General features: G+C 44.3%; 1 protein-coding gene across 2 annotated transcripts in view; it reads left to right on the top strand.

The window, feature by feature from the left end:
* The window catches only part of FCHSD2 (FCH and double SH3 domains 2), a 164,926-nt gene that overhangs the window by 43,426 nt on the left and 111,046 nt on the right, over positions 1–10,454 (top strand). The window lies entirely within an intron of this gene.

Genomic DNA, 10,454 nt, shown 5'->3' with positions numbered 1-10,454 from the left:
GGATGGAAAAAATATAAAGAATAACACTGGACAAATTAATCCAGGTTGTGGGGGCTGTGAGAGAAAGAGAATGAAACTGGAATGGTGTGTAGTCCTGTAGAACTGAGCTAAAGCTTCCATACAGACGTTCATATGTGTAAAAGAAAAGAGTAAATCAACATCCCTTTTTTTTTGTAGAGTCACAGAATCATTTTGGTTGGAAAAGACCTTTAAGATCGTTGAATCCAACAGTTCCCCCACCCCTGGCACTGCCCCATGTCCTGAGAACCTCATGTCTGTCTGTCCAACCCTCCAGGGATGGTGACTCCAGCACTGCCCTGGGCAGCCTGTTCCAATGCCCCACAGCCCTTTGGGGAAGAAATTGTTCCCCACATCCAACCTCAACCTCCCCTGGCGCAACTTGAGGCCGTTTCCTCTGCTCCTGGCGCTTGTTCCTGGGGAGCAGAGCCTGACCCCCCCTGGCTCCAAGCTCCTTTCAGGCAGTTCAGAGATCAGAAGGTCTCCCCTCAGCTCCTGTTCCCCAGCTGAACCCCCCAGGTCCCTCAGCCGCTCCCATCACACTTGTGCTCCAGCCCCTCACCAGCTCCGTTCCCTTCTCTCAACTCGCTCCAGCACCTCAAGGCCTTTCTTGTGAGGTGATCCCATGACCCCTCTGGCTGCCATTTTGAGCCCTGAGGTGATTCTGGTGCCCCTGGGGTCACAATTTTGAGCCCTGAGATGGGGGTCCCAAAACTGCCTCCAGGATTTGCGGTTTGGCCTCCCCAGGTCCCAGCACAGGGACGGTCACTGCCCTGGGCCTGCTGGCCACACCAGTGCTGGTACCAGCCAGGATGCTGGTGGCCTCTTGGCCACCTGGGCACACGCTGGCTCATGTTCAGCCGCTGGCACCAACACCCCCAGCTCCTTTTCCGCCGGGCACTTTCCAGCCGCTCTTCCCCGAGCCTGTAGCGCTGCCTGGGGTTGCTGTGACCCCAGGGCAGGACCCGGCACTTGGCCTTGGTGAACCTCAGACAATTGGCCTCAGCCCACCGATCCAGCCGGGCCAGACCCCTCTGTGTGGCCTTCCCACCCTCCAGCACATCAACACTCCACCCAACTTGGTGTCACTTGCAAACTCACTGAGGGTGTACTCAATCCCCTCATCCAGATCATTGATAAAGAGATTAAACAGAACTGGCCCCAACACTGAGCCCTGGGGACACCACTCCTGACCGGCCAACAACTGCATTTGTAATTTTGAGAGATCATCCATCATTCACATTCTACTCTCACATCTCAAGTGCAAAGTGAAGACACCCTGCAGCTGGTTCTGCCATATTCTGCTTCAGTTTTCTTTGCCAGCAAAACTCATCACCATGACCAATTTGTTGGTCGTTTTGTGTAATTTGGAACAAAAGGTTTCTTCACTCTTGATGACAAACGGAAGATTCTCTTGCGTCTCCTCCATTTAAAACCAGAATCCCCCCCTCACGTAACAACCTTAACAGCAACAAAAAAAGCTCAGGAAATTAGAATCTAGGTGCAGACAGCTTCTGGAACATCTCATGCAAAACATTTTGGGATGAAGATTCCGCTGTGGTTCTTAGAAATATCTTTAAGAAATATCAAGACGTCACTAAAACTTCACCTGTCCCTTTTTTTCACAGATGTATCTCTACCCCAGGCCTGTTTCAGGGAATGTTTGACATCGCCCCTGTTCCCTTTTTCAGTTCACAAAACTCAAATGGTGTTACTTGATAGGAGCTGAGACATTGGTCTGATGGCTCAACCACCTTTCCTGCAGATTTGGGAATTACTTTACAGTCTTACCAAGTAACAATTGCACCAAACAGGCAGCATCATGCTTTGCAAACAACTGGTTTTTTACTAATACTGCTCGCTCACTCATATAGAGGTGGGATTTTCCACAGAACAAAAAACATACAACATATTGATTATCTGGAGTAAAAACGCATTTCCTTTTCCTCTAGCAAAGAAATAACGCTTTTTAACTTCAAAACTGATGTAATTTCCTTTGTAGCGATAATGACACACCAAATAAAAATAAGGATTGTGGTTTTGGGGGAATTTTTTGTTTTCCTTTAACAGTAAGGCTTTTTAATCCCCTTTCTCTCTAATCTGTCCGTCCTCAAGAGCTGTTTCTTAGAAGGCCGCTTTATAACAGTTATTTCTAGGATTATAAAGCTATATTTCTGATGCTTTATATGTTATTGTTAGGACCAGAGTTGGACCAGATCATCTTCAAAGGTCCCTTTCAACCTCCAACAGGTAGGATGTCTCCAATTCCATTTGATATTTCTATTTAATAAATGGAATTGGAGAGATCCTACCTGTTTAACTCGCTGTCCAAGAACGTGTTTTCTTGTAGCTTGTAGAGTTTTAAAAGTTCGGTTCCCTATTTTATTGTATTGTTTTATGAAAGGAATTCTTGTGATGCTGTGATCTCCTCAGATAAAGCATATTTGCTCAGCGCCAGCAGTTCAAGCCGTCGTAGAACAGCAAAGGTCACTTGCGGATACATCAAAACTGAGGGGAACGGAGACCTTTAATGAGTTTTTGAAGGCCGCTAGCAAATGTGAGGGCTTCATCAATGCATTTCTAGCACCAACAGCCTTACTTTTGACCCGGCCTCTATTCCTTGCATTCACACAGCGTGGTTTTCAGTGAAATCTTCAATTGCCAAGGGGCCTTGTGCAATTCCGCTCTTGCAATGGGCTCCAGAGAGAAATCAAAAGGTTTGGTTGCCAGAAGAAATCGTGGTACATAAGCAGCTGTTATAACATGTGGAGGCGGCTTTGTAAAACCCAGAGAAATGAGGAGCGTTTCAGTTCCCTCTCTTCCAGCCTTTTGTTTCTCTTGAGCTGTTTTCTTTTTCTTTTTGATGACCGATGGCAGTGCTGTTATCATTCTGTGCTTGATCTCCTTTCTTTTTAGGCTGTCTCCATTCATGCTCCAGGTCATGGTTGAAAATACATCTGCTTTACAGTTCTACTGACTTCTTTGGCTACCTGCATTTTTAGAAATGTTGTCACTGATAACCTCTGGAGCAGAATCACAGGGTGGTTGGGGTTGAAGGGACCTCTGGAGATCATCCAGCCCAACCCACCTGCTAACGCAGGGTCACCAGAGTAGATCACACAGGATCCCAGGGGGTTTGAATGTCTCAGAGAAGGAGACTCCACACCCGCTCTGGGCAGCCTGGGCCAGGCTCTGGCACCTCCCAGCAAAGAAGTTTCTCCTCATGTTCAGATGGAGCCTCCTGTGTTTCAGTCTGTGCCCGTTGCCCCTCAGCCTGGTGCTGGGCACCACTGAACAGAGTCTGGTCCATCCTCTGACACCCACCCTGAGATACTGATCACATTTGAGGGCTATGAAGTTGGTGAAGGGTTTGGAGGGGAAGTTGTATGAGGAGGGCTGAAGTCACTTGGTTTGTTCAACCTGGAGGAGACTGAGCACAGAGCTCATGGCATCTGTGGCTTCCACACAAGGGGAGGAGGAGGAGCAGGTGCTGATCTCTTCTCCTTCGTGACCAGTGACAGAACCCCAGGTAATGGCAGGAAGATGTGCCAGGGGAGGTTCAGGTTGGACATGAGGAAAAGGTTCTTCACCCAGAGGTGCTGGACACTGAACAGGCTCCCCAGGGAGGTGTCACAGCCCCAACCTGACAGTGTTCAACAAGAGACTGGACAACGTCCTCAGACACACGGTGTGACCTGTGGGGTTGTCATTGCAGGGACAGGAGTTGAACTCGATGATCCTTGGGGTTCCCTTCCAACTTAGGACATTCTATAATCAGATCCCTTCTCAGCTTCTCCAGCTAAACAGCCTCAGATCTCTCACTCTCTCCTTATAAGAAAATGAAAATGAGCACGTAATTCTGTGGGGTGAGTCGTTGGGTCTCTCGAGGCCGAGGTTTGAAGACATGTAGCGTGGCGAGACCTTCCAAACTCACCATTTCCATGGGAAGTATCCGGTGTCCTCAGCGTTTGAGCCAGGTCTGATGTTCCCAGTCTGAGCTACAACCCCCATGGCCATTGGACACGTTGTGCATCAAGGAGGCTACACAGAATAGGGCCAGAGAACCCTGCAGCTCTTTTTGCTTCGATCAAGAAATTTCAGCGTACGGGAAAGGTGATGGACCCAAAATACCAGCTGCAAGATACATTGGTCAGCAGATGTATTGTCTGAGTAGCAGGCAGCATTTCTGCCTCTTGCTAAGTTGTTCTAGGTGCTTGAATTAAACCCCTGTGAGATAACATGCTATCCAGCCAGTATAAGCTATTTTAGGTTGCCTTTTTCCCTCTTGAAATTTTCAATGGATTTCTTTCTTTCTTGCAATATTCTGCCCAGAATTTGTGAGATGACAGCACCTTCTTGTTTTATCTGATGCCCTCAATGTCTTGGAGAAAGCAAACAGTTAATTTCTACTTATTGTCACTATATTGGTCATGATTTCAGAAACAAACATCATATTTGACTCACAACTCATCCCCATTGTGGCCACTGATCTGTGCATTTAATAGATAAAACTAAAATCCTCTTTTTCTTCCGTATTTGCATCTCTTGACACATTTTCGCTGTGACTGCTTAGTTTCTGATGAGAAATCTGTGAGAGAAGGGTCATCACTGCTCTTCATTAATTAAACTCTTAAATATAAAATGCAAAAAGCTGTATCTTGCTGTTTGCTTTGCAGGTTTGTACAGCTTATCGTAGCTTTTGTTGTTAATTGATATTGTCTTTGTGTCTCAGCCATTAAGAAGTTGGACAAAGAGCTTCTAAGGTAGAAATGTCCAAAACAACCTTCTGAAATCTATTTCGGTTCCTAATATTAGTGCTGGTTTTGGTGAGCCACAGAGATGCAGCGAGGCTTAACTTCCCGATTCAGATATGAACCGGAGCTAAATTTGAGTCATAGACTACAATTAAAAATAAAACACTCTCTGGTTTACAAAAATATCTTTTCACTAAACACTGATGGCATTTTCTTCACTAAAACCATTTCCATTAAACCCAACTCCAAGCCTTGCAGGGCTGCACATCACAGAAGGGAACAGATTTATGTTTTCAGCCAATTTCTAAGTTGTGTTTGCCCAAGTTTCTCACCTGTATTGTTTCTCTTTATTTCGCTCAGGCTTCTGCTGTTGAAATTCCCTTTGATTCGGGGAAAAATCATCAGTTCTCAGGAACTTTTGTGGCTGAGAAATGTCTGCAGGGAGTTTTTCTGGAGGTGGTTGTGTGGGCTGGGTTAGAAATGCCACTGAATTTAGGTTATCAGAAAGGCTGGTAATTGATAAGATACGATTTCAGGTGTTCAAAACCATGACCACAGGCTGCTGGTAGGATCAGGGAGATTTTCTTACCGTATAAAAAAGACAAACCCAACTTTAAAAAGAAATAATCTTCAGCTTTTATAATCCAAGCAATATTTATAGACTCCATTGGTGTGTAGCCTGGTTCTAGATGTGTTTAACGGACCCTCTTTGAGTGTGGGAGATGTATTTTAAATCAAAAATCCTGTTTTCTTTTCTTATTTCTGATAAGCACTGGGCCCTTGTGGCCAGGAGGCCAATGGTACCTGGGGTGCATTAGAAGGGGGTGGTCAGTAGGTCAGAGAGGTTCTCCTGCCCCTCTGCTCTGCCCTGGGGAGACCACACCTGGAATATTGTGTCCAGTTGTGGCCCCTGAGTTCCAGCAGGACAGGGAACTGCTGGAGAGAGTCCAGCGCAGCCACCAAGATGCTGAAGGGAGTGGAGCATCTCCCGTGTGAGGAAAGGCTGAGGGAGCTGGGGCTCTGGAGCTGGACAAGAGGAGACTGAGAGGTGACTCAATCATGGGGATCAATATGGAAAGGGGGAGTGTCAGGAGGATGGAGCCAGGCTCTTCTCGGTGACAACCAATGATAGGACAAGGGGTAATGGGTTCAAACTGGAACACAGGAGGTTCCACTTAAATCTGAGAACAAACTTGTTCCTGGTGAGGGTGGCAGAGCCTGGCCCAGGCTGCCCAGGGAGGTTGTGGAGTCTCCTTCTGTGCAGACATTCCAACCCGCCTGGACACCTTCCTGTGTAACCTCATCTGGGTGTTCCTGCTCCATGGGGGGATTGCACTGGATGAGCTTTCCAGGGCCCTTCAACCCCTGACACTCTGGGATTCTGTGATCAGGCTGCAACACAGGGATGTAGAGCTTTGGGTTATTGAGGGACTCAATAACCAAATGGTAGAATAAAATAAATAGCATTTGTACAGCATAAATGTACATAACACTCCATTGATTTGGGGCTTTTTTTAAATCGTGATTTTTTCTGTGTTTTATATCTGATTTTTTTTTTTTTTAACTGCACTACACTCAAAATTATAGTGTCACCGGTTCTGCAAACACAAGAGAAAACCCAGGGGTTTTATTAAATTCCTTTCACCGCATCAATGGTGGATGGAGCTGGTAACCCAGTTACTAAAGAGCCAGAAGCAGAGGAGCTTTTCATTAAATATCATTTGGCCAAGCGCCCAGAAATGTCACCGTTGGGGGTGAAAACCAAACTAAACTGGTGCTGGTGCCTTTCAGAGGGTCTGGAAAATATATATCCCTATATATGCAGATACATTACCGTGCAATATTACAAAAATACAAATACATTAAGCAAATAGAGCATCTGCTATGTGAATGACCTCATGTCCATGTTTTTTACATCCATATCACACGGTATCAGAATTGTTTTTATCATCCCTGCGTGCATGTGGTCTTATTGAAGAATTGGTTAAATAATTCATCGTATTTGGGTGGTGATCACGGTTTTCATTTATCTGAAAACTCTCCCCATCGCTCATTCAGTTTTTGGCCGTCCCTGGGTGTTCTGCCCACACATTGAATATCTCAATAAGCAAATGGTTTCGGTCCCATCTTAGATAAATCTTCCCTGTCTCTAATTGCCAAACCTGCCCTTTCATCTTCTCCAAACGAATTAGAGACTAATTTGGAAAACAGTGCGATATCCTCTTTCTTGGTGAGCATTTGTTCATATTTCACGTGAGTTTTGATTCATTTTCACCTCTTTATTATTGACTTTTTCCATTGTCAAAGTACTAACATTGCTTATATAGCAAGTGAACAAACCCCTTCATTATTCTTGGAAATATTTGATATAGATTCCTGTGCTTTTCTTCTAAAAACAAGTGCGTTTTGGTCCTTTATTACTGTTAAGCTCCTTGTTGGTGAAGCTCTGCTGATCTTTTCTATGGTTTTAGTTCATTTCTTAATTTCTTGACTATTTTACCTTCAGTGATACTGTTTGTGCCCCTAAAACTTCTACATCACAACCGCTTACCCTGATTATTGCTGGTTTGATTTGCATTGGAAGCGCTTCCAGGTAGAAAATCCGTTTCCTTCTGTGTTTGCACAACACGATGGAAATTTGCAACAATATCTAAACGTTTCCTAACGACGCGCCCCACTAGAAGTTAATTAATTCCCATCACTTTGGAGGGATCGCCGTTATTTAAAGGCCTCAAAATGAAAAACGTGCTAAAGAGAAGTTGGAGCGGGGCGATGAGACCAGACTGCAAATTCGAAGCTAAATACAAGTTATTCTGTTAAAATCCATTCTCTAGCCGTGCTGATTTCAATATGAATGCCGGGCGCTTTGGTTCTGATTCTATTTCGGATCTTTTAAAACCAGATTTTGTTGGCTTTTCTTAGCGATTTCTTCTTGATGCATTTGCTTCAAACAAGACTTTAGAAATCTGGTTTCTTTGTATGATAGCCGCTTCTTTTTGGCTTCGACCATTTGCGTGAAGAGCATTTTCCTCCGCTGAAACTTTAAATTTGAGGCACACACCGGCCAGTGTGTCTAAAATACAGCCACGAATGAACTTAGTTTTATTTCTCCAAGTGATCTATTTAATTTTGCTGCTTTCTCTCCGTTTTCAAGCCCGATTCCCATCTTTGTGTCTGGGCTGAATTTGCTTTGGCACACGCCGACGTCTCGGTCTCCCAGGAGCAGCTCATTATTTACAATGAATTTCTTTTCCCCTCCTCGCTTTGGCCCGGAACGAAGAGTTTTCTCTACGCGACTCCCCATAAAGAGCAAAAACTAGTTGAAGAATGAATAGAGCTGAGTTACCTGTAACGACTGGAAACCCAAACACCTTGTCATGAGTCCCAAACTCTTATTTAGATATTTGGTTTGAATAACAAATAGTGGCCGTGTCTATGTAGCTGTACAGAAAACATCGGGCTAGAGGCCTCCAGTGAAACAAGCTGACAAACTAATGATAATTATATGTTGAATTAATCATACTTTTTTTGTATGCCAAAAAAGCGGGGAATGTGTTTTCTCTCCTCTCAGGCGTGAGATGAGTGAGAAAAAGTGTTTGGATCTCATGTCTTTCTATTGTTTCAAAGTGCGCTCTTATCTATTAATGTTGTGGCAAAATCAATAAGTGAAGTTGTTGAGGGTGCCTGTAGGACCTGGGTGGGCAGGGACGTTTCCTCTGCCTGTCTACGAGCGGCTTGTTAGGCAAACGAACTCATCAATTAATTGCAAAGGAAGAGGAGAAACTCCATGTCAAGAGGGAGAGCGGACGCAGCAACTCACGGGATGGGATTTCTGGCCGCGGTCAAGGGGATTTCGGGCGGCAAAAAGGTGACGGGGACATAAATGGCGTTGTCTCTGTGAACCTTTTTTTATGTTCTTAATGCTTTTTGTCCCTCTATCAACATATTTTGTGTATACCTAGAAAAAAGCCCAGTAATAATTAATATAGAAATCTCCACGAAAGTTAGAGCAGAACTTTCGCAAAATCCAGTTATGTATGGTTCATATAATTACAGCGGTATTCTCATATGCAGTTTTTCTTCCTAATATGCAGAAATAACCCCCAAAGTAATAGGTTTAATTAAAATAGGAAATGTGTATATACTTTAACACCTTTTTTAAGATTCCTGATGAATTACACGAGTGAGTAAGTGGTTCGGTCTCAGAATAATCCCCGTCCTCCAAAGACTCGGTGAATTGCAGTTGATGGTGAACAAGAATTGATAACTCCAGAGGGAGTTTGCAGTAAATCAGGGTAAGTTCCTCTCTCCCAGAATTACCTCCAGGACTAAAGTTAGTCCTGGCATCAGCAAAGCCGAGAGCAACCAAAAAAGTGTCAAGAGCGAAGATGTACGAGAAGCACAGATGGAAAGAGCCAGATACAGGAAAGGAAACAAAGGAGCCGGGGGATGGAATTTTGTCTCCGGTGAAAGAAGAAATAAATGGTGGAACAGCATAAAAAATGAGATTATAGGAACGGCTGATCAAGCTTTGTATCAGCAGAGCAAGACAAAGAAATAGAGGTGGGTAAAGAACGAGGACTTGCGGCGGGGGGAAGAAAACAAAGAGATTGAGTTGGATAAATGGAAATATAGAAGCACCTGGGTAGTTGAACAATGTACAGAGAGAAACCTGAAATGATAAGAGAGCTCGGAAGTGGAACGTTGGAATCGAAGCCGAAAGACAAGTGGTAATTGAGAACAAGTGAGCGCACAAAATGAAATAGCTGAAAGATGTTTGGAAAAAGCTACTAAGTGCCCAGAAGCCAATAGGTGGGTTGGTCCTGGAGGAGTTTCCTGCACACAAAGCGCTTGATAGCTTGAGGAAAAGGGAGGATAGAAATGCAAAGGGGTGTCAAAATAACCGTGGAGTAATTATAGACAGGGAGGAGACGCGGGAAATGCGGCGTATGTGTGATGGGCAGATGAGCAAGAGCCTTCACTCAACGCTTTTATTTGTAAACGCTGTTGAATGAGGCAAAGTAACAGTAATATCAGCGACGGAAAGAGGATTTGATTAATCATTTTAAAGCAATGGCAGGAACTGCCAAGAAATTCTTTTCAGTCGACGATCAGCGTGATGTTTGTTGGTTGTCGTGGTCTGAATGGAGATGGTGATTGGAATTGGGAACAAACCTCCAGAAAGCGGGAAAGGGAAGAGTGTGTGCTTGTATTAATCTTTAAATCACCAAATGCTAATTATCCTTAATGATGCTCCTATAGGCTTTACTCCACAAACTTTGAGGTTCGCTGTAACTTACGTCTTTTTTGGGGGGAAGATTTTTATTTCATTTTGCATCTGAACAAGCTTAACCAGGTGATTATTTCTCTTTTTAATCTGATACCGGCTGTTGACACCTGGTTGCTTTAGAATAGGAATAAAGAATATTAGCTAATTGAAGAAAAATAAGGATTATTGAATCAAGTATCCCAACTTCTGGTGCTCATCCGGCTCATATGAAACCAGTTGCGGGAGTAAATCTTAATGGGATGCGGCTGGTCCTCCTGGTTGTAGTGGGTGGGGAATCTACCCCTGATTAGCGCAGCTGTGATTAACTTATCATTAATAATGTTGCAGGATCCTTATTAGTTGTGGTTGCCTCCAGTCTTCTTTGTGTCCTGTTGAATCCTAGAAAATACAGT

The sequence above is a fragment of the Streptopelia decaocto genome, assembly GCF_964273445.1.
Source record: "Streptopelia decaocto genome assembly, chromosome: 1".
Lineage (NCBI taxonomy): Eukaryota > Metazoa > Chordata > Aves > Columbiformes > Columbidae > Streptopelia > Streptopelia decaocto.
This window is presented reverse-complemented; position numbering and strand designations above follow the sequence as displayed.